Here is a 26,798-nt window from a genome sequence, read left to right as displayed (position 1 = left end):
CTTAAGTAGGTTTTTTCATATGTATATTTGTGTGTGTATGATGAGCATGTTAGGGATGGGATTGTAATGAGTTTTCCTTAAATATTTTCCTTCATGTTTTACATTTGATTTTTGAGAGATTGTAAGGGATGTGTTGGATTACTCACCCTCGAATAGGGTAGAAGTGTCCATTTATGGGAGGAGGGCTTTAGTTTCACTTTGGAAGTGTAGAGTCTCTCCTCATGACAAGGAGAGGGAGAGCGTAGGGTGTTATGGGCCCCTACTCATTAGTACAAACCATGTTTCTATTTTGAGAGATTGAGAAGTGAAAGAATGGAAGTTCTTGTGGTATCAGCCTCAAAAGGGCATCTATGAAAGAATGGAAATTCTTGTGATTATAGCCTCAAAAGTGTATCTTTATGGTGTTGTGACCGATGTCTCATGTCTAGAAAAATCCACCTTCTCCCTAGTCTAGTTTGATAATGAACCTATTGTGAAAAGCTAGATGGGAGTAAATGATTGATTGTGTCTTCATGTTGAAATTGTTGTTTTTCCAATCAATTTCATTCTCTCCATGGTTACCTTGATAAAATTGCAGTTTCTCGAAGTGGGTACCTTGTTATAGAGCTAAGCAAGATCTCAAAGTTGTTTTCATTTCAAATATGTTGGGAGATTTCTCCTCGGGATAATGATCCTATTGTAAAAATGTTCATGTTAAACTTATTTTTTTGAAATGATTATGATCTCGGGTTTTCTTCCATAGTTCTTTCCCAAGGGAGTCCTTGAATCAGATGAATGAATAAAAATAGAGTATTTTTTGTCATATGATATTCTGTGTGATTAAATTTACATGCATATGTTGTTCAGTAAATGGATGCAATGATGTTTTACCTTTCCTATGATATTTTTTAAGTTCAATTTTGTAATCATCAATTAAATTGTAATTAGAGGAAATGATGATAAATAAAGTTATGCAAATTCAATACCAAAACTATGTTAAGAAAAATTGATTTTTTGAATGATAGATTATCTTGTATTTTTCGTAGTTGTTGGAACGAAAAAATAGCCCTACATGGATGAATAAGAAAAAACATTAAACTCTATGTTATTACCACTTTAGGAGAAAAAAAATGTCCCCTTTGGTTAACTAAGTAGATTTAATAATTCAATACTTAGAAAAAAAATAAGGGACAAAATATATATATATATATATACTCCCCTTGCCATGAAAATATGATTTGCATTCAAAAATCTACACTTAGAAAAATAATGGACTTGAGAAAAATTTAGCATCCCTAGAGCAAAAAAAGCTCTCTAGATTTTGTATTGGAAAAAAATAAAAATAAAAATCCCCTTATGAGAATAGAGAATATTCTCTTGGAATTCTTTTAATATCTATTTTTAAATATGTTATAAATTCAATAAGCAAATATATATATATATATATATATATATATATATATATATATCCTAAAACTACCAACAAAACTTATGCCATAACTACCCTCCCCACTTGCATCTCACCCCCCTTAAACCTAGGTGTTGAAAAAGGGGAGCACATTTTCCTTGGTATAGGTGCCCATCATGACATGGCTAATGTCATCCTTTAATTCTTCAAGATTTGAGCGCACCATGCACTTGAAGGAGAAGTCAAAGTCAAAATGAATATTAAAGTTGCTTTGTTGCTTTTAAAAAAACAAATATTATTCTTTGCCCTTGCTAGTGTACCACTTTTATTTATGTTTCTTGGGCAGTGTGAGGGAAGTTTGAGATGGGGTTTAGGAAGTGGGTGGTTGGGTTAGGTTAGTAGGAGTTAGTTTAGGTGATATTAATTTAATTATTAAAAGTCAAGATTTTTTTTAAAGGTTAGTTTAGTAAGTTTTAAATTAGTTTAGGATTGGATTGTTAGTTAGTTAATTAGTTATTAGAGTTAAGTGTTAGTAAAGATAGCATGTAGTAATTAGTGTTAAGTAAAAAGATATTGGGGTTTCGTAAGTAAAGTTAGATGTTAGAAAATTAGTTAGTATTATTATTTGTTTAAATACTTAGTTAAAGTTTATGTTAGGTGTTGAGGTATGTTTTAAAGTTAGTAAAGGTTAGTTTTATTTTGTGTTAAATTATTTTAATTATAAATGTTAGTGCGTATAAAGTAAAATAAAATTAGTTTAGATTAAAGTTGAATTATTTGTTTTAGTTTAAATAAAGTTTGGTCAATTTATAGAGTTATCATAGAGGTATTTAATTTGTTAAATGCTAGGATATGTATTTAAGATTAGATGTTAATATTAGGGTAGTTAGTTATTTTATTTTTATTTTAATATTTTGATTAGTTAGATTTAGATTTGTTAATTTGTTACTAAATTAATTTAATTATATTGTTAGTTAGTGTTTTTTTTTAATTAATATTACATTGGTTAAGTTAATATTATTTTTAATTAGTTTTAGTTTTAATTTATGTCAGTTAGTTTTGTAAATTTAGCATATGGTTGTTTAATGTATGTAAAAATTTAAAGGTAAGTAAAATTAATGTTGTTTTAGATTAATTTAATTTTAATTTAAAATATATATTATTTTTTCCATGAAAGATTTAAGTAACTTTTTAAAAGCAATTGACAACATTAATCTTATTAAAGTTATTATAATGAAAATTAAGATTGATTTTGAAAAGGTGAGCTAGTATGCTTAAATTGTATATGATTTGAAAGTATAATGCTTAGACCTTTTAATTAATTGTATTGAGTTGCTTATTTTATATAATCAATTAAATAAAGAATATTTAAATATAACAAATTATTCCTACATGATGGTTATATATTGAAATGAAATGTCAAGGTATTTTTAGAGGAACTTATATCCACCCTTCAACATAACTATAGTGCAACTTATGAAACAAATATATATATATATATATATATATATATATATATATATATATATATATATATATATATATATATATATATATATATATATATATATATATATAGACACACACACACACACACACACACACACACACACACACACACACACACACACACACACACACACACACACAGAGAGAGAGAGAGAGAGAGAGAGAACCATTTTCTATCATGTAAATCATAGTCAACCGTATATCAAACTTAGTAGATTAATTAATTTTAAAAATAAAAAAATTGGTTTGTTTTTGCCCTGATATTTTGGGCATGATAGTAGAACAAGAGACACTCAAACAAGCAAGACAATCCACTTCTAGGATGCATTCTCATACACATGAAGTGAACAATTCTTACAAAAATAATGCCTATGACTTTGGGACTCATCAAACATGTACTTTTGAGAACCAAAATTCTAACTCTACTTATAGGAATCCCTTTGTGAATCATGTGAATTTTGGAAATAATGGCAATAATACCCCTCCAAGAACTCCAAGGTTTCATGTTGAGGATTATGTATCTCTACCTAGATGTTCTCAACATGGGAGTGAGATAGAAAATAAAGTTTCTAGTGATGAACTGATAAAGTTCCAACAAGATGACCACCTTCAAAGGCTTATTCTTAAGGCCTCAAAGAAAAATGTTGACCAATTCTTTGCATACTTGACTTCTAGAGGATGAAAGTTATCCCATGAATTTGATGTCCAAAGGATCATTCAAAAGAGAGAACCTACCAAAAATGAGATTAGGAATAAAGAAGTCCAAGATGTATAAAACAAGTTTGAAAGCATAGAAAAGGAAAAGGAAAGACCTAAACATTAGTTCATTGGAACTATATCGGTGCTACCTTTTGACAAAGGTTTTTACATGATGTCTTCCCAAGGGATGTGGAAATTCTAGAATATGACAAGCAGGATGGCAATGGGGATCCTCATGATCATGCTAGACAATTCTATGCTCTTAGTATGGACTTTATGCATGAAGACACATACCTCATGAGGTTCTTTTCATGAAGTTTGAATGGCCAAGCCATGGTGTGGTTCACCAAAAAAATTCCTCCTCTTAAGTCATTTGATGATATTGCATAAAGGTTCTTTAAACATTATTCTTATAAAAAACAAAACTTTGTTACTATGTTGGATTTATGCAAAATCAAAAAAAAAAAAAAAACAAGGGGAACTTTTTGTCACATATTTCCATAGATGGAGAAAACTACATGCTAGATACCCTCACCAAGTAACTAAAAATGAAAAGATTGACATATTTTTTAGCACTATTGTTTTTGAGCTACACTATGACCTTATAAAATAAGTGTTCCTCACTTTTAATGATATTATTGAGAGTTCTTATTGCATAGATGATGTTTCTATTAAGAAGGGGGGAATAATCTTAAACAAGGATAAAACCAACGACAATGGGAATGGTAAAGAAAAAGGAAAACCTTGGAATAAAAATAAGTATGTTGTTAATGTTGACAATATGGTTAGATAGATGTCTTGAGAGTTTTCATTTATGGTAACATGTATTCAACATTTCATTTATGCATTTAGAGATAGAAAATTGTTTAAGTTTTAGACAATTTGCAGCAGCATAGAGACAAATGTGATGTGTATAGACGATGCACTTTGGATACTCTTATGCGCAGTTGAAGATAGAATTATAACAATGTCATGATGATGTGGTTAAGTGTGTAGATGTTTATAGACAACATGATATGAATTATGAATGAAAAACTAGTACGGTATTTGACAGAGCAAAACAAAGCATAGCAAAGAATTGAGTTGTATGACTTAAGGAATTATTTTGGAAGCAAAATAATTACTAAGTTATGATGAGCCAACTTTGTGGATATTATTTCATAATTTATTTTATATTATATCAAGCATGTAAAGACATGAAGGTTGACTGAGGAGACAATTGCTAATTTGCAAAGTATAAGTAAAGATTTTATCATGTGCAGTAAATGAAAAAGTGGAATGACATGCAAACTATTATATGGATAAGCTGAAAGATATGTGATCCTTATGTTATGTGAGATCTAATGTATGATTAGAGGAAGTGTAAATTATAGAAATGAGAAAGTATTGCATGTATACCTATTCTTGTTAAGAACTAAATTTTATAATTGCATGTTAGGGCAGTGGGCTCTTCTTGCATACATTGTATTTGGTCTACCAACTCCTAGCAAGGTTGAGGCTTCTAACAAGGCCTAGTCCTCTAACAAGTACTCAAGACACTATATGTACTTCATAGACTCCTAACAGGGTCAATATCCTTAACAATATCTTTTTTTTAAGTGAATCATCTTGTGGGTATCATATCCACTAGGGTTTTCCCTTGGCTAGGGTTTCCCTAGTTAACAAATAATGGTGTTATGAATTCCCTATGTGTATGGTTATATTTTCTATTCAGCATTGTTGGTTTACTTTCATATGCAAGGCATAAACTAATTAAAAATATTCATTTGTGGACAAAATTTTGTAGAATACTAATTCACTCCCCCCCCCCCCCCCCCCTCCAAAAAAATCATCTATTTCTAACAATTTGTATAAAAACCTAGTTACTATAAATAATTTTAATAGCTTGAGTAAGATCCCTATGAATATGGAATAGTTAAAGAAAAACCTTGAAGAATCTCTTGAATAGATTGACCTTCTTACAAAAGAAAGAGATAACCTAAAAGATAGTTATGAAGATGTAAAAGTTTACGTTAGCAAATTGAAAGAGAAGATTGATGATCTAAAATCTGGAAAGGAATCAATTGTGTAGACTTGTGACAATGATGAAGTAGGAAATCTCAAGAGAGAAAATGAAATCTTGAAACATGAATTGAAAATTGTTGAACTTAAGTCATAAGAAAGATGGTAGTAAGAGTGAACCTGATCTAAAAATTGAGATTGCAAACCTTAGATCCTAGTTGAGTCAAGTTATATTTGAATTAGATAATATTAAGATTGAGCATGTAGAATTAGAAAAGTGCAATATCATTATAAAAGGAGATTTGACACAAGATAAGAAATTGTTAGAGAAAATTTATTCCAATAGTGAGAAGATTGATGAACAAATATTTTACTAGAGACCTTCTTGTGATAAGATAGGGCTTGGATATCTTATTAGAGAGAAATTAGCCAAGAAAGTTGAAATTAGAAGATAACCAGATCCAGTTATTGAATCCCCTAAAGAATATGATCTGAGTAAGGTAGAATCAAGCACAACTACTAAAGTATTGAAAGAAATTGAATTAGTTGATTTGTTAGTGAAACATGACGAACCTAAGAAAATAGAGCAAGTTGATAAACCTAAGAAAGATGAACCATCCAAGGAAGTAAGACATGAGTTGAGAGGTAGATGTTTCATATGCAAATAAGTTGTTCATATGAAAAGAAATTGCATAGGTAAGTCTTTCAAACCTATCACTAATATCTATTGTTATAATTGTCATGGTTATGGACATAAAGTAGTAGATTGTAAGAAACCTAAGTTTGATGGTAATAATGCAAATACTATAATGTTTAGGAACACTAACCTTGCAGGTAATGAGAGAGGGAGATCACAATGAAGGTTGAATAATGGAGAGAGACATAATGGAGAAAAGAACTAGTTTATGTGTTACAAGTGTAGCAAACCTAGACACATTGAAAGAAATTGTAGAGCACCTGAAAGTCAGAATGGAACCAATTAGAGAAGAAATGAAAATGTATGTCAATTATATAATAACATTAGACACACAGTGAGATATTTCACAATGGACAGAAGAAACCTCAATAGGAATCCTAACTATACAAAGAACAACAATAGAAATGACAGAAGGAATAGAAATGACAGTGATAACAATCAGAAGCAAGTAATCAAGGCACATGTTGATGAATTCAATAAATTATTTGTGAAAGCTAAGGATCTAGAAAGATCTTATACAATTTTGGAGGAACAGTATTTTGATGTAGCTGATGAGGCATTGAAGTCAACAATTCTTTATGACTCATCCTACTTGAATTAAACAGTTTCAAAAGAGGCAGAGCTTTAGTTGATCAAAACTAATGTTAGAGAGCAAGTTGGAAGTTGTGTAGTTAATAGGAGGTAAATAGCATAGAAGGGAAGCTATTTTCAAGTTTACAAGCTTAGATATTATTGCAGTAAGCAAGAAATCAGAAAAAAAATTTACTAGTAAACAGAGACAGTATTTGAATTTGTGGTAGATAAACATATAATGTATAGTGTGATATGAAATGATTTAAGGATCATGAAAAAGATTGTGAGTACCAGTTGTTCATGTAAAGTGTCTTGAGGGAATTAAAGAGTGATTTGATAGTGAATTAAAATGCAAAAAAAAAAAAAAAAAATTTCTTGAAGCACAAAGTTACAGAAGCCCTAAATGTGATTGTTAAGGTATTTTAAAAAGTTTGAATTCTTTTAGTGCATTCAATTACAATTAGAATGGCTAGGTAGACCATTTATGATGTGAGTGAAAGGCCAAGATATGTATTCAAGAAACACTTGTTTGTTTCACTTACAGATGACTAGTTGGGCACATTTTTGCAAGTTTCACAAAATGTGCTTCATGTTGAAGACATCAAAAGCTATAGACATTGCAAAATTGAGAGCATAGGTCATGAAAATATACACAAGGACTTAGGGACCATGTGTAACAATGACCTATCTTTGAATTCTGAGTATGCACACCTGAGTGAGTTGAATTTAGTAAAGTATATGTTTTATATAGAGTTTGACAACAATGATTAGATCTGAATCATTCTAAGTAGGGTACATGATGAAAAGTTTTGGCTAGGTGATGTGTAAGTTGAAATTGATAATGAACTAATTCAAAAGGTCATAGGATTGAGTAATGAGGGATGCAATCCATTAAATGTGAAGAATGTAAGGAATATGGTTGAGACAAACCTAAACACAAGATTTGATGGAAGGAACATGAAGATAGACTCAATTCAGGACAAAGGAATAAAATTGTTGAGTAAGATATTAGGCTACAAGTTTAACCATGACTCAAGGGTTAACTCAGTACCAACCAAGTTCTTACATGTTGCATATGTAATGGTAGTTCAAGGAAGAAAAGAAAATCTTTTTGAAATTGTCATATTATTAGTTGTTGGATAATATCACCAAATTGAAGAAGACAAAGAACACAGTAGTCAAATTTGAGTCCCTATTGACTTAATTGTTTTTCTATTCTACAAAGAAGTTCCCAAGAATGACAAATTGGGATATCAATGAGTGCACAATGAAATTGGTGACTCAATACTATAGATCAAAGTTTGAGAATGTTAAAGATGATGGCATTGATAAAATGATGAAGAATTTCTAGACTGAAATGAAATAGAGGTACATAATACATCTCTCCATGGTAGAGAAATATAAGGATGAAATATGCTTCATGGTGGAAACAAATAACACCTACATGGAAGCTATGGAACCAAGGATTAAATTCATTGAACCCATGGGATATGAGATGAGTGTAGAACTTATTGAAGAGTATTCACATATCATACTTCAATCTGAGTGCCCTAGATGGGGAACCCATGAGGAGAAGATGAGAATAGTTCATTCCAAACTAAATAGCAAAGAAAGTAAGAAGAAAGTGGAGAAAGTAATTGATTCCATCCTTAAGGAATCAAGTATGACCAGTGAAGAATTCAATGAGGTAAAGGGAATTGAATTAGAGATGAAGGAAAGTAGTCAATTAGAGGTGATAGAAGCAACACATATAGCTATTGTAGGACCTTCAAAAGGTGTAACCATTATACAACCATGTGCACAAGCCCCTATTATGCCATATGCAATAGTTGCACAAGTGCAACTAGTAAGGACAAGGATTTATTAGAAAAGGAGGTAGTCAGAGGTGTAAACACCTATTGTGTAGAGGAAATTAGAGAGATTGGTTAAAGTGAAACATGAACCTATACCATTATCCAAGAAAAGAGTTAAGTAGACTACTAGTGGACCAAGAAAGAGAAGAAAGAAATCAAGTCAGTAATTCTGAAGAATCTAAGGATGAAGATGAAGATAGACCAGTGGACCAAGTAGTGTAGGAAAGCAGAACACCATCTAGAAAGATAACATGGAAGCTAAAGGTAGAAAACCTTAACATACAAATTATCAATGATGACAATTTTGTATAGTTGAACAAGTATTATAGTTTGTGCAATAATATGGAAAGAAGGTAGTTAGAGAATGCCATAGTAAGGAACATGATACTATGAAATAAGAGGTTTGATAGTATACAAAGTAAGATTTCATAAGATCTACTTGATAGGTTGTTAAACAGAAAGAAAGGAGTGTTAGAAGAAGACAACAATTTGAGAATAACAATGATCAACAAGTTGTGTGAAACTAACTCCAAGAAGGACTAAAATAGAATTTTGAAGGGTGTTGATCCATTTCTGAGGAATAAAAGAAGAGAAATTCTTATGATGGGAGGCAACTATGAAGATGTTAATAAGTAAATGGAGGAGGCAATTGTAAAATTTATAACCACAGTGCTACAAGTGAGTGTGTAGTCCAAACCTATGAGCCTAGTCTATGTGGAAGCAAGCACACTTTCCAATAATGAAGAATTAGTAGAGGAGACACAATAGGAACCCTCACCACCACACACTGTTATGGGTATTGAATCCATGCAAGTGGATAGTAATCACATAAATGTGGATGCAAAGGAGAATCTTTTGCAACATTTGGCCAATCCATTGTTGGCAATATCACAACATATACCAACTATGATGATGATGAAGAAGAGGAAAAGAAGAAAGAGGCTGAGGAAAAGGGAAAAGAAGAGGTAAAAAGGGAAGAAGAAGAAAAGAGAAAGGAGGAGAAGAAAAAGTTAGAAGAAGAAGAAGAAAACAAAATAAAACAAGAGGACGAAGAAAGGAAGAAGCAAGGGGAAGAGGTAAGGAAGAAGAAAGAAGAAGAGGAGAGAAAGAAGGAAGAGGAAAAGAAGAAGAAAGAGGAAGATGATAGTCAGAACCAAGAATATGAATAACAAAGGAAAAAATCAAAAGAAGCAGCTAAGAAATTGAGAGAATAAAAGAAGAAGGTCGAAGAAGAAAAGAAGATTGCACTTACATCAAATCTAGTTATAACTCCTATAGTAGTAATAGTAGAAGCAATAGTAGTAGGGGCATCTAATGATGATTATGATCAAAAGGTACTAACAAGTTATTTGAGAAAATCTCTCCAAAAGAATAAATCAATTAAGTCTCTGGAGAAGACACTAACTAAAGTCTTGGATAGAATGCAAAAGACAATTACCATAATTGTAACTATTGCAAACTTGTAGTAAAAAGCCAAGGAATTGTTGAAGACCTTTGATAAGGAATTGACAATACTATCAAAGGTAGCTTTAGTGCAAGCATATACCAAGAATGATGCATCATTTTTTGATACAGTATGCACACATGTCAAAAATTATCTAAAAACTTTAGATGTGTGCATCAAAGAATTGAGGAAGAGCACACATGAATGAAAGAAGTTGTATGGATAGTGCAAAATGTCATACAGTTACCTATCAAATTTTGATAATAAGATCAAAGGTCAAATGAGTAAACGTCATATACTCACTACAAGATTGTAGTACAATTACCTGTCAAATTTTGATAATATGATCAAAGGCCAGAATTGAAGATTTTGAAACTAAGATGTAGAAGATTCACAATGTTATCAGAGGTATTGAGTTTCACAAGGAAAAGGTATTAAGGAGATTCTCTATCCTCAAAGAATACTTCTCACCTAAATTTTTCATTTTCCAAAGATAATTGGAGGAGTGTCTTGCAGCTAAGACATCCTATGATAAATTTTCCTATACTGACTTGAGCACAATGGAAGTGACATCCTATGCACCTCATTATTATATATAATATAGTCAAAGAGAATTGGAAGAAGGACTTTTACATGCTCAAACATGATTTTATAGATTGCATATCTAGAATGTCCAGCTAATCAACAAAAAGTAACACATTTTTTGTGGATATAGTTTTGACACCTTTGTCATTGATGTCAAAGGGGGAGTAATATGTGAAGGAAATTTGTATGATTGTAAGTACTAAGGAGGAGAAATAATATATGTAAGTAAATTGTATATTGTATATGTAAGAGGGAGTATACCTATGTATCAATGTAAAGAAATGATAAGGAATGTAATGATCCATCAAAACATGAATAAAATTGTTATGTTTTGAAGGCAATTCTGTGTAAGTTACTTTCATTTATTATTGTTATGTATGACATCATTTTGGGACTTATCCAATTTTCCCAAAAGTTTCCATCAATGCCAAAGGGAGAGATTGTTGGAAATATGGTTAGATAGATGTGTTGAGAGCTGTCATCTATGGCAACATGTATTTAGCATTTCATTTATGCATTTAGAGGTAGAAAATTGTCTAAGTGTTAGATAATTTGCAGCAACACAGAGACAGATGTGATGTGTATGGATGACACACTTCAAACTAGCTTATGCATATCTGAGGATAAAACTATGAAAATTTCATGATTACTTGGTTAAGTGCATAGATGTGTATGGACAGTACAACACATGTTAAGATTGAAATACCAATATGGGTATTTAATAGAGCATAGAAAATAATTGAGTTGTACGACTTAAGGAATTATTTTGGTAACAAAATAATTACTAAGTCATGATGAGATGACTTTTTTGGATATTATTCTATAAGTTATTTTATATTAGATAAGTTATTTTATATTATATCAACTATGTGAACACATGAAGGCCGACTGAGGAGAGAATTGCTAATTTGTGAAGTATAAGTAAAGAATCTTATCTTGTATAGTAAATGAGAAAGTGGAATCACATGCAAACTATTGTATGGATAACCTAAAATATTTGTGAGCCTTATGTGATGTGAGATCTAATATATGATAAAAGGAAGTGTGAATTACAAAAATGAGAAAATATTGTATGTATACCTATTCCTATGAAGAACTAAATTGTATAATTGCATGTTAGTGTAGTGGGATCTTCTTATATACATTGTATTTGTTCTGCCAACTCTTAACAGGATTAAAGTAACTCCTAGTAGGGTTGAGGCTTCTAATAAGGCCTAGTCCTCTAACAAGGAATTGAGACACTATATGTACTTCATAGACTCCTTATAGGGTCAATATCCTTAAAAGAATCAATTTTTTTAGTGAATCATCTTGTGGGTGTCATCTCCACTAGGGTTTTCCCTTATCCAGGGTTTCCCTAGTTAACAAATAATAGTGTTATAATTTCTCTATGTGTATGGTTATATTTACTATTTAGAATTGTTGGTTTATTTTCATATGCAAGTTATAAATTAATTTAAAATATTTATTTGTGGGAAAAAGTTTGTAGACTACTGATTCACCACCCCCCCACCCTCTCAGTATCATCTATTTCTAAAAGTTAATGATGGGGTGGTGGATGTTCCTACAACTAAGGTTTTCATATTCAAACTAGTTAATGTTATCCTAGCTACCAAACAACAAGAGGCTACAAAAACAAATGATTCCAACAAGCCTAAGTTTACATGACCACCTAAGCCTAAGTGTACTATTACTCGTTTGGTTGATTCCTATGATGTGATATTAAATACATTGCTTGCTAATAAAGTCATTATGCTGCTAGAAAATTTAAGACCTTATGATGCCACTATTTATATTATTTGGTAGAGAGAATATTATTTTTGCAACTATCATAGGAAAAAAGGTCACCACACTGACCATTGTCTTAAGCTTAAGGATCTTATACAAGATCTCATTGATGAAGGAATATTTTCTACTGATGGGCTAGTTAAAAACTTCAATTTTAAGACTTTCAAGGAACCTTTCTCTAAGTATGAGCAAGGGGAGATATCAAATGCAAACAAGGAAAATTATGATGGTAAGATCAACTACACATACACCAACACTGACAATGTTATACACGTGCTTGAACCAATTGATGAAAATGTTTACATGATGGGGCCTAAGTATGATGAGGGGCCTAACTATGAAATAAATAATGAAAGGCCTAAATTTATCTTAAGAGGCATTGATCTCATCTCTTCTTGTTATGGTAAAATACTAAATGGCATTACTAGGATTCAATACAAAGTTACTCTTAAGTGTATAGACACTTCCAAACCAACTCATGCAAAATAAGTGGGGTCTTCCTCCTCTAAGAAAAAAACTACCACTACTATGTGCACTTATGAACTTGTGAACCAATTATCATGTACCCCCATGCAAATTTATATCTTTGAGATGCTAGATTTATTCCCTTTTCACAAGGAGATATTAGAAAAAGTAAACCAATAGCTAGTGTCCCTATTGACATTGATGTGGATAAGTTCCAAGCTATTGTCAACCACATCTCCAATCCATATTACCTAAGATTTTCTAAAGAATATGACAAAGCTCTTAGCCATCCACATAACCTTGCACCCCAAATTGAAGTTTGAATCTATCGTACCCAAGTCAAGTGTTTGTTGATAGACAATGGTGTGAGGTTAATATCATTTCTTTGAATGTTGTGCAATAATTGGGTCTCTTTGAGTTTTCTATTGACCCTAGAAGAAAGATCACTATGAAATCTTATGATGAAGTTGATCACTCTTCCAAAGGGATAATTGTGCTACCTATTTGAGTGGGTCCCATAGAGAAAGTTGTGGTCTTCCAAGTTCTTGACATCCCACTTGCATTCAACATCTTTTTAGGAATACCTTGGATACCCAACATGCATGTTGTCCCATCTACCTATCATCAATGTATCAAGCTTCCCTTCACTAGTACGAAAGTATCTATTCCTTGGGATAATATTATGTCAAAAAATAGACTTATTGTAGTTGAGTCCTTAGTTCCAAATAATAGAGTTTCTAATGAAGCTAAAATAGAACTTTTTAACTATGAGAAGAGGCTCAAAATGATGAACATTGGTATAGGGGAATACAAGCTTGACTCCATTGATACACTTTCAATCTCTCCTCATTCCTATGGTAAATCATCTCATAATATGAAACCTTTATCTTCATATATGACTATTATGAAAGTTTTGTTCAATCCTTAGCTCCCTTAGAAGATGAGAAGGAAGATCAAGTTGTGAGAAACTATATTTATAGGGTATAAACGAATTCCAATGAGGTCACACTCACAACTTTGATTTTCCCTAAGAAATATGGAAGAGGTTATGAGTTCCTTAGGAAGATGGGATATTCAAGTTATGGACCTTTTAATAATAGTAAATATGTTCTCACTTAACCCATGAGTCCCACAAAGGGACATAAAAGAAAAGACATGACTAGTTTGGGCTATGTTGTTAATGGAAATACTCCTATTAACAATGAAGAACCTTCCAATACTAGTGATTCAATACTTGAAATTCAACCTATTGCTACAACCACTCTTGATGATGAGGATTTTGTGCCTCTACTTCCATTATTTGGGGTGAACATAAACCAACTAATGATTGTACTGCTAAGACTTCTACTTCAAGACAGCTTGAGTTTGATGAGTCAAATGTAGAGGATCCAAATCAAGAGATAATTTGAAGGAACATTGCTTGCCTTTTGACACATGATCAAAGCATGAATTTGAATGAATATGAGTGGGATTTTTTGGAATGTAAAATCCACCAAGATAACTGAGAGGGGGGCTAAATCAGTTATGCAATTAAAACAACTCTTAATATCCTTTTTAATTTTGAAACATATAAATAGTAGATGCAACATCCATAGAAAGATAACCATAGACAATGGCACCGGATTGATTAACTAGGGAAACCCTTGATTGAACGTAAAAACTTGGTGGGTATGGTACCCACAAGATAATGTACTAATATTAAAGTTCCTTTTAAAAGAATGGACCCAATTAGGAGTTAATTAAGTATAATTAGTACATATAAGTCCTTATTAGGAGACTTTGAATCCATATTAAGAGATTCCAACCCTATTAGGGGTTGATAAGAAGAAATATCAATGCATTATCCAAATATTCAATATTATCCTCATTGAATAATAAAATTTTACACCAAAACTATCCAATAGAAACTCGTTTTCCAAATACAATTCCTTGTAATCTCGTCATGCCTCAACTACACCAACCAATTCTCTGATCCAAAAGATATTCAAATGTAAGTTTACATAATACATCAGATAGATATGACTTCATATCATACTTTACATCCAAGGAAATGAACTTTCCTTTATACCAAGTCCTAGAATAAGTTATTGAGTCAATCTTGAGGCTTTCCCAATTACAATAATGATATAGGGCCAACTTAAGATATTACATTTACACACCACATTAGAATAATACATTATTTCACAATTAAAAGCCATATGTTGTCTCTTTGTCTTCATAACCCTTTACTCATTGATCATATGAATGTGCATGATTAAGCACAACATCTTCAACATGTCTTTTACCTTTTTCCAATTCCACTTAACCAAATTATATCCCTATTAGAATATACAATCCAAACAATGGTATCTTCTTTCTAGAAACTATATCTAAATGTTTGCTTCACTAAATTAGTCATAACATTATCCATTATTAATATATCTATTTGCACTCTTAGCTATAAAATCTATACATACTCTATAACATTATCCCAAGTACACATATTCAAAACTTCAATCTTTGAACTACACAAAGATAAAAAATTTATGTTTCTCTAAAAATCTTCACAGAATAATCAATATGTTGACATTAATGACAAAATTTGTCATGAATGCAACACAAAACCTATGAATCATGTCTGCAGTAATGCTAGGATACTCCCCCATAAGAATACCATCAACATTCATGCTAAAAATACTCCCCTTTGGCATTGATGGCAACATAGATGAAAAATATAAGTTCCATGAATACCAAATAACTCTATTGCAATTGCTCCCCCATTCATGTTGATCATGAAGGCCAAATGTACTATAACCATCTATTGAAATGTTTTAGAATAGCTAAGATGGGGGTGAATCAGTTATCCAAGGTCCAAAAGTACATATAAAACTTTTCAGTACTTAACAAATACTTTTGCATGCATTGATCATCCAATATCTCAAACCATGGTATATTATTGTCCTAGGTCAAATGAACTTTATAGAAATGTAAACATGAAATACCAAAAAATCATTCACATAATTCAACACAAGGATTTTACGTGGAAACCCAATTTGGGAAAGACCACTAATAACATGCTACCAATTTTCATTCTTCTAAAGGAAGCTCTATGAGGAGACAACCCTCTTAAGAGTTATAATGCACACTATTAAATGTGACCTTGATTAAAGGATTTCAATCACTCTATTAGGAGTAAGCCTTCTTAGAGGTATTTAGAACATCCCATTAGAATGTCACCCTATTAAAGGATTTACTTTTGACTGTTAGGTCAACCTTAATCCAAGGGAATCATCCAAAATGATATAGTTGTTAGAAAGTAACAATAGGACCTGATTTGATAAAAAATAATTCACTTGCAGATTACAAATAACTTATTTAATCCTCCATTCTTCTTGGCATTCAATATCTTTCATCTCTTATAGCTTGTTCACCCTTCAAGCCTTCACCTCCTTAATCCTTCTTGATTAGTATGCCAACTACAAATTCATCCATTCGACCACCAAATGAAATAAACACCTCAAGACTCCTTGTCTATATCTAGATCACAATATAACACTTTTCTTCTATCCTTTTATGTTCTTAAATAGAGAATTTAAATCTTTTTTTTCTTAACCACAATCATCCATCTTAGGGTAAGGTCAAATTCATTGAATCTACACTCTTTTCCATTTTTTTCCCTTCTAGAAACTTCATTTACAATCCTCTTCAAAAATTATCTTCAAAATGGTTTATGTTTAATTATTTGCCACCATCTCATCATACTTATCTTTCACAAGCTTCACAAAATTCAAGAAATCAACTTTTTCATCTTAGATTCATCAAATCTTTGATCAAACTCATTTACTAGCACTCGACAATAACATGTTTTCTTGGAAATCAATGTCTTATGATGCTTGTTCAACACTAGGTTTCTCAACATACACTAAGTCTTTATTGGTGCTCAGTACACACTAAAATTTCTTCACTCAGAACCTACAATATTTTTCTTTGCTCAACACATACTAAGTTTCCTTTTCTTGGCTTCAACTAACTTTCTACTCAGTCTGCACTAACTTGTCTGGCTTTCACTATTTACTCGGTCACGCTTGCCAAACACATTTCTTTACTTAGCCTTCTTCTTATCTTTACTCAAGTATCCTTTCATTTTAGCCTTAAGTAGATAAACAATACACTATATCATCAAATTCTTACTTGGTTTTAGTACTTCTTTTACACACTATATAACTCAACCTTTCTCTAGGTACTATTGTTATCCTTTCATTTCAAATCATCTTCATCAATCATTCAAATGATAGCATTCAAACCAAATTAGCAATTGTCTCACTAGCAAGTAGTAGGTTTTACATGAGTAACAAAATAATGATTGTTCCATGATAGGTTTCATCAATCTTCCTCATTTCTATACTTCAAAAATATTCTTCAAAAATCTTTCTCTTTGGCATTGATGGAAAAACAATACCAACAACAATATCAAAAAGAAACTTAATACCTTGTGTTGAAATCTCTCCCTCTATCAGTATCTTTCCTTCTTTTGTATAGGCTACAATATCTCTTCTTCTTCAGATATTTAGTGTAACTCTTCATCTTTCTCTTTCACATTCTTCTTGATTTCTCCATATGCATTCTCCCTCAATATATTCTCCCTTTTGACAACAATGCAAAAGACTTGACATCTTCTAATGTAGATATCAACAATTCAAGTTCTCCCTCTGTCACCTTGCATGTGACTATAAATATTATGTTTCAACTCCTTCCTTACTTCAAGAAGGTCCTAGAGTAAGATCCACTACATCAAGATGTAAAAGATGTCATTCAACTCAGTTGATGTAGGGCACTACTCTTGCTTCTTAACTTGCTTTGGATAGGGGTATCACCCCTAGTTTACCTATAAGATATTCATGTACATCCTTAGATAAAGCTTTTGTATATATATTAGCTATATGTTCCTTTGTATTTGTATATTCCAATCTCATTTCTTTATCTTGAACCAACTCTCTCAAGTAATGATACTTGATTGTAATGTGTTTTTTCTTTGTATGCATTACAAGGTTCTTAGATATATTTATAGCAATTGTATTGTCATAGTAAATTACCATAGGTTTAATAATTTCTTCCTTCATTACTTTGAGTAATTGTTTGGTCCATACTACATTTGTGTAATTTACATCAATAGCCATATATTTATCTTTAGCAGTATATTGTGAAATACAATTCTATTTCTTGCTAGTCCAAGTCACCAATCTTTTTCCTCAGAAAAATGCTCCTCCACTTGTACATTTTCTATCATCAATGTTTTTAATCCAATCAATGTTTGTATAGGCTTTCAGTTAAAACTTGTCATTTTTCTTATAGTATAAAACATAATCTTCTATACCTTTCAAGTATCTCATAATCCTTTTAATAGCCATTAAGTGATTCTCCTTAGGATTTGCATAAAATCTTGCAATAGTCCCAATAGCTAGTGCAATTTTAGGTCTACTATGAACTACATGTTGCAAATTTCCAATCATAGACCTATACAATACTTGATTTACTTTAGTAGAATCATCAATTTTGGATAATTTATGTCTTATCACCATATGAGTACTGACTAATATTGAATCTCCCATACCAAAAATTTCAAGATTTCCTTTACATACTTGGACTGAGTGATGTAAATACCATATTTCATCTAATAAACTTCTTAACAAAGAACTTTATTTCTCCAAACATTAACATCTCAAATTCTTTCATCATTTCATTTGCAAATGTCTTACACAATGTATTTTATCCTCCAAATATGATGTTATCAACAAATATTTTAGCTAGTAAAATTCCTTTACGTCCTTCTATCTTCAAGTACAGATTGGTGTTGTCATCAGTCTTCTCAAAACCAATCTTCACAAGATAGTTGTGTAGTCTTTCATACCATGCTCTGGGATATTTCTTCAAACCATATAAAGCTTTCTGTAGTCTACACCATGTTCTTATTGTTTGGATAAATAAATTCTTCAAGTTGTTTAATGTAAATCTCCTCTTCTAGTATACCATTTAGAAATGTTGACATAACATCCATTTGATAAACTTTGAATCCTTTATAAAAAGAATAAACAATAAGAATTCTCACTCCTTCCAATCTTACAACTAGGGTAAATGTATCTCCATATCCAATTCCCTCTTCTTGTTCATATCCTCTATAGACTAACCTTGCCTTATTCTTTGTTACTTCACCATTCTCATCCAATTTACTTTTGTACATCCACTTGGTTCCAATTACATTCATGTCCTCTAGTCTAGGTACTAGTGTCCATGTTTTTTTTCTTCTCAATCTAATCAATTTCTTCTTTCATGGCTTGACTCCAGTCTTTATTCTCTAATACATCCTTCACTAATTTAGGTTCATGAATACGTAAAAACATGTCTCATTTAATATATTCCTTGTCATTGGTCCAACCTCTTTTTCTCCAAATAATTTTTTTAGTAAGATGATCTCTTCTAACATATTTTGATATCTTGGCTCTATTCGTCTTTCAACAATAGGTCATTCATGAAGTTCAATCTCAAGTTCACTGTGTACTTCTTTGTTAGGTAACATAGCATTCCTCTCTTGTAAACTGATCTTGGCATAAGAATGTACCTCAACTTTTGATTGTAACTTGGCTCTTGAATGCAACTCGACATCAATTGCATGTGACTCTACAATCACTAATTCTTATTGACTAATAGCTATAGTATCATCAGCATTAGTAGGCATGCCTTCATAGTAGTACATAAAGGTTTTCTAATTATCATTCCTTATTTCATTCATCTTTATGTATTTCTATATATTCAACTTTACATTTTCACTTTCCACAACTTTGTTAGTGTTGGTATTTAAACACTTATAAGATTTACCTCTTGTGGAATATCCCTTCTTCACTTTTAGCATCAAGTTCACCATTTTTGTTGTCCTTAAGAATGTAACACTTGCTTCCAAATACCTTGAAATATTTTGACATTGGGTGAGTATCGATACCATAATTCATAAGGTGTGAAATTCATACCTTTCTTGAATTATACTCAGTTCAAGGTATAGATAACTATAGTTACAGCTTCTCTCCAATATTTTAAACCAATGTTCTTCTCCATCATCATTGTTTTGGCACAATCCATCATAGATATGTTCCTCCTTTCATCTATCCCATTTTGTGGAGGAGTCCTAGGTGCATAAGTTTATCTTTTGATTCCTCTATCATAGTAGAAGTTATTGAATTCATTTGATGTAAACTCTCCACCTCTATTAGATCTTAGACATTTCAAGCTTTTATCAGTTTCCCTTTCAACTTTAGCAAGATACCACTTAAAAATTTGAAAAGCATTATATTTTCCTCTCAAAAACATAACTATCATCATTCTTGAGTAATCATCAACAAATAGAATAAAATACTTGTCACCTTTGTAGCTTTTCACATCAATTGGTCCACATAGATCAGTATGAAGTAATTCCAAAATTTCTTTTGAAGTGTGAGTCTTAGTATTAAAACTATATTTTGTTATTTTTCCTAACTGACATTGTTTGCAAATCACATTATTAGGTTTCTTCAATTTTGGCAAACCTCTGACTCCTTTCATCTTACCGATACTAACCAACTTGTCAAAATTTACATGACATAATATTTTGTGCCATAGGTACATATCATCAAATTTTCTAACAAGATAAGTAGCTTCATTCATGTCAAGATAAAATATATTACCTCTTGTCTGATATCCACTCCCAAAGAGTTCTCCATCAACATCATTGATCTTAGCTTTATTGTGTTCAAATTCAACCTTGTATCCTAAACTATTCAATTGTGACACATTCAATAGATTATATTTAACTCCTTCTAGATAGTAAGTATTGTCACACATAATCTTGTTTTTCAATCTTATTAATCCTTTACCTTTCACTAGATAGGGTGCATCATTACCAAATCTAACACTATTTCCATTGTAATGCTCAAGGGTAATGAACTTACTTTTGTCACTAGTCATGTGATGAGAACATCCACTATCAATGATCCACCTTTCACATTTGGTTACATAAGATACGAATGTAGTTGCCTCATCTTCATCTGAATCATCTTTCATAGAAATATAAACAACTTCATCATCATGATCATCTAATTCTTCATTAGATTCTCCTTCAGCAATGTAACAAGCTTTCTTTCCCTTGTCTTTATAATCTTGTTACTTTCATCATTTCTACCTTTGAATTTATCTTCATTTTTGTTCTTCTTCTTAGTACACCTTGTTGCAATATAACCAACTTCATTACAATTAAAATATATGATGGGTAACTTACCTTTGCCTCTGTGAAATATCCTAGCCAATAGTACTTCCAGTTCTTCTAGATCATCATCATCTATTTCACTATCACTAGCAACATGCTTGACCTTTTTTAATTTTTTCAAACTCTAAATAGCTTACGGTAGATGCAATCTCCAACATTTCTTGATTGTGTTCTTTCTTCTATTTGAGTTGTTCAATAATTGGGGCACTAGTTACCACAACATATTCATTGGTGATAGTTGCATGTGCATAATCTCCAAGACCTCCTTTATATAGCTTTATCAAAAAATTTCATTCAAAAAAAATTTTCTTGTTTAACTTGGGCACCTCATTTCTATACATTATGATCTTTAGCAAGCACCAAACATCTGATATCAATTTTTGGAATACTTGGGCACCTCATTTCTATACATTTTGAGCTTTAAGTACCTTCAAAAATTTTCTTTCACAAGCACCAAACATCTTATATCAATTTTTGGAATACTTAAGAATAAATGAGAGGGGGGTGACTTAGATATCCAAGGTCCAAATGTACAGATAAAACTTTTCAATACTTAACAAATACTTGTGCATGCATTGACCATCCAATATCTCAAACCATAGTATATTATTGTCCTAGGTCAAATGAGCTTTGCAAAAATGTAAACATGGAATACCACAAAATCATTCACACAATTTGACATAAGGATGATACGTGGAAATCCAATTTGAGAAAAACCACCAGTAACATGCTACTAAATTTCACTCTTCTAAAGTGAGCTCTGTGAGAAGTGAACCCTATTAAAGGTTACAATGCACACTATTAAATGTGACCTTGATTAAAGGATTTCAACTCTATTAGGAGTGAGCCTTGTTAGAGTACTTTAGGATATTCCATTAGAATGTCACCCTTTTAAAGAATTTTACCCATGATTGTTAGGTCAACCTTAATCCAAAGGATTTATCAAAACTAATATAGTTGTTAGAAATTAATAGTAGGACTTGATTAGATAACAAAATAACTCACTTGTAGATTAAAAATCACTTATTCAATCCTCCATTCTACTTGGCATTCAATCTCCTTCATCTCTAATAGCTTGTTCAACCTTCAAGCGTTCACCTCCTAAAGCCTTCTTTCTTAGTATGCCAACTATAGATTCATTGCTTCAGCCACCAAATGAAGCAACACCTCAAGAATCCTTGTCTATCTTTGGATTGCAATATGACACTTATCTTTTGGCCTACTATCTCCTTAAATAGATAATTTAGATCTTTTGCTACTTAAACATAATCATCCATCTTAGGGTTGGGTCAGATTCATTGAATTTACCTTCTTTTCCATTTTGTTCCCTTTTAGAATATTCATTCACAATCCCCTTAAAAATCATCTTCAGAATGGTTTATCTTGAATTCTACGCCACCATCTCATCATACTTACCTTCGACACTCTTCACACAATTCAAAAAATTAACTTTGTCAGCTCAGATTCATCAAATCTTTAACCAAACTCATTTTACTAGCACTTAATAATAACATGTTTTCTTGGCAATCATTATCTTCTGATGTTCGATCAACACTAGGGTTCTTGGCATACACTAAGTCTTTACTAGTGCTCAACACACACTAAACTTTCTTCACTTGACACCTACTAGATTTCTCTTTTCTCAACACATACTAAATTTCCTTCGCTTGACTTCAACTAACTTTTTGCTTAGCCTGCACTAACTTGCTCGGCTTCCACTATTTACTCAGTCGAGATTGGAAGACACATTTCTTTACTTATCCTTTTTCTTGTCTTTGCTAAAGTATCCTTTTATTGTAGCCTTAAGTAGATAAATAATACACTCTATCATTAAAGTCTTACTTGGTGTTAGTAATTCTTTTATGCACCATATAACTCAACATTTCTATAGGTACTCTTTTTATTCTTTCTTTTCAAATCATTTTCATCAATCATTCAAATGATAGCATTCAGACCAAATTAGCAATTGTCTCACTAGCAAGTAGTAGGTTTGACATCAGTGATAAAATAATGATTGTTCCATGATAGGTTTCATCGATCTTTCTCATTTCTATACTTCAACGGTCTTCTTCAAAACCATCATCTATTAGGAAGGTGTTTCTCTTCCCCATACATAAGCATCTTTTTAAATCCTCTTCATCAATCAATATGAATCTCTCAAGAACATATGTCCCAAACATAAATATCTCTCCCCCAAAAGATAAGCTCCATTGAATCTCCTTCCCTCACTAACATCAATAAAATATTTATCTCCCATTGACATCAACAGGGTCATATCAAAAGATTTTTTCATGTGCTACTCTCCCCCATTGAAATTAATGACAAAGGTATCATTATGTCAATTTTTTGCATGAGATCTGCAATAAGCTCAAGTGTCCAAAGACACTATTAAATACCAATTACCAAGAGTCCTTAATGACTTAGCTCAAACATGGATAGCCTCCTACAGAGGAAGCATCAAGCATCAAGTGTAGATAAAATAAATGATGATATCTTACCACTCGATTGATGCAATCTCTACATCAACTACTCAAAAGTAGGTTGGGCCATAACCCCAAGCATAGCTCTCAAGCACTCAAATATATGCTTTGCCAAAGGTTTTGTAAATATGTTTTCTATCTACTCCTTTGTACTAACATCTCTAGTCTAATCTCTTTCTCTAGAAATTTCTATCCTAAAAAGTAATATTTAATAGATATATGTTTTCCTTTTTAATGTAATACTAGATTCTTTGACATAGTCATTGTACTTGTGTTATCACAATGTATGATAGAAAGTCCTATAAACTCAATTCCAATGTCCTTCAATATTTGTTTCATCTAGATAATCTAATTACAACTATTTTTTGTTGTTACATACTCTTATTTTGTTGTACTCTTTGAAATATAGTCATGTTTCTTTCTTTGCCAAAAAACCAATCTTCCTGCCAAAAAGAGTGCTCCACCACCACTCCTTTTTATGTCATTTACACTTCCTATCCAATCTATATTATTGTATGCATATAAACAAAAATTATTTTATCTATCATACCATAATCCATAGTCAAGTGTGCCCTTCAAATATCTAAAAATTATATTTGTTACTACATAATGTGATTCTTTAGGATCATCTTGAAATCATGCCACAATTTTAACTACATTATCTATATTAGGTCTAGTGTATGTCAAATATTGTAATCCACCAATCATAGATCTGTACTTTTTCTACTCAATAGTAGGACTTTTATCTTTGCAAGATAACTTATGTCCAATTATCATATGTAGTCCAACAAGTTTACAACTTTCCAAACCAAATTTCTTCAACAAGTCTTTAAGATACTTAGCTTGTGATATGAAAATGCCCTTTTTGTTCAAAATAATCTGTAATCCTAAGAAATACTTCATCTCACCAATCATACTCATCTCAAATTCTGTCATCATCTCTTTTGCAAATTCTTCCCTTGCTTCATCATCTCCTCCAACAAATATGTCATCCACAAATACCTCTATAATTAGTAAGTCATTATCAATCTTTTACAAATACAAGTTACTATCAGCATTACCTTTTATGAAACCCAAACTTGATAGATACATATCCAATCTTTCATACCAAGCTCTAGGTGCTTGTTTCAATCCATACAATGATTTCTTCAATATGAAAACTATATGGCCTTTATTTGTCAAAGGAAACTCATTAGGCTACTCAATGTATACTTCTTCTCCTAGTTCACCATTTAGAAAGGTTGACTTGACATCCATTTGATAAAATTTGAAATTCCTATTAATTATATCTGCCAAAAACATTCTTACTTCTTCTAATCTAGAAATAGGTACAAATGGTTCCTTAAAATAAATTCCTTCTTGCTTTGAATACCCTTACATACCAATCTTGCTTTGTTTCTTACAACTTCACCTTTTTCATTCATCTTGTTTTTGAATACCCATTTAGTTCCAATAATATTCTTATCCTTAGATCTAGGAACCAACTCCCATGTATTTTCTATTTCTATATTCTTTAGTTCTTCTTTCATAGCTTTAATCCAATAATCATCTTTGTAACCTTCATCAGAATTATTAGGTTCAACTTGAGAAATCAATCATAGATCTGCTTGTACCATTTTTATTGTCCAACTCCTTATCTTTTCTTCCAATAATATGTTCAGTAGGGTGATTCTTTATCAAGTTTTTGTTAGGTGTTACTACTTAAATTATGACTTCAATTCTAGGTTCTTCTCTTGCTTCTTCTCTTTGTACTTCTCTTTGAATTCCAGTATGAAAATTTGTGTCACTCTCATAAAATAATTCTTGATCAAAATTCTTGATGTTAGGCCTTGGATTGGTCTCTTCATCAAAGTTATAATCAAGTATCATTTGCTATATTTTAAACTTTTCATCCACACTCACATTTTCACTCTCAACAATAGTCCTAATTCTCTAATTAAAACATCTATATGCCCTACTTTTCAAAGAATATCCAAGGAAAATACTTTCATAGCTTCTAGAATCAAACTTTCCAATATCATCATCTCTCTTAATGTGATAATTACTTCCAAAGATTCTAAAATACTTTATTGAGATTGTATGTCCAAACCAAAGTTCATAAGGTGTCTTATCAATGCCTTATCTGATTTGTACTTTGTTCTCTTGAAAACAATTGATTAATTGTGTATTGTCTTTGATGTAATACAAAATGTCATATAATTTCCTATCAGTGTATGCCAAGCTCACTTGGATAATGAAGACAATTTCCTATGTCTTTCGAGCATTCCAAAGTTTTCTAAGTTCAAAAGATAGTTTCTACAGAGTTCACTTGGTCATCAAAGAAAGTTTATAGAATTTAAGTGTTAATCGAGCTCACTTAGTTAATGAAGAAAATGTTAGATGGAACCATTGTTAATGAAGCTCACTTGATTACCAAAGGAACTTTGTGAATATGAAGTGTTAATCAATTTTACACAGTTAACATAGGAAAATTATTTTTGAGTTAGTGTCTACCAAGCAAGGTCAACTAATAAAGGATTTTCTTATTTTGCCATATTGAGTTCAATTGATTTAATTGTTGGTTCTAGCCAACTGGGGAGATGAATATTAAGTATTCTAAGTTGTATTCAAGGTGACTTAACAATGTGTAAGATATAAAGGTCAAGTTAAGAATTGAATGTGTGGAACATAATAGAAGATTTGATGATGCTTAAAAAAAGCAAATTAGAAGGATAAGAAAAATATCCTTGTTGAGCTGAAAAGATACATTCAACCAGGAAGGATCAAGTATAAAAGCCAAAATTGAGATCTTTAATCAGAAATTTAGTTGCATCAAAAATTAGGTCATTTCATTGTTACTCTCTAACCATTGTAGCAGTGATCTAAATCTCTTAATAGAGTTGGCTCAATAGCTATTTATAAATCCTCTAACAAGGTGGCATTTCTATTTGAAGTGTCTTAAAGACCTATAACAAGGTCACTCTTAATAGGGTCACACCTAACAATGTGTTTTTTAACCTTTAACAAGGTTGGTTTCTAACGGGGCTCACTTTAGCAGAGTGAAAATCA

The sequence above is a fragment of the Cupressus sempervirens genome, chromosome 10, assembly GCF_028749045.1.
Source record: "Cupressus sempervirens isolate cs-2001-9-10 chromosome 10, ASM2874904v1, whole genome shotgun sequence".
In the NCBI taxonomy this organism is placed as follows: domain Eukaryota; kingdom Viridiplantae; phylum Streptophyta; class Pinopsida; order Cupressales; family Cupressaceae; genus Cupressus; species Cupressus sempervirens.
This window is presented reverse-complemented; position numbering follows the sequence as displayed.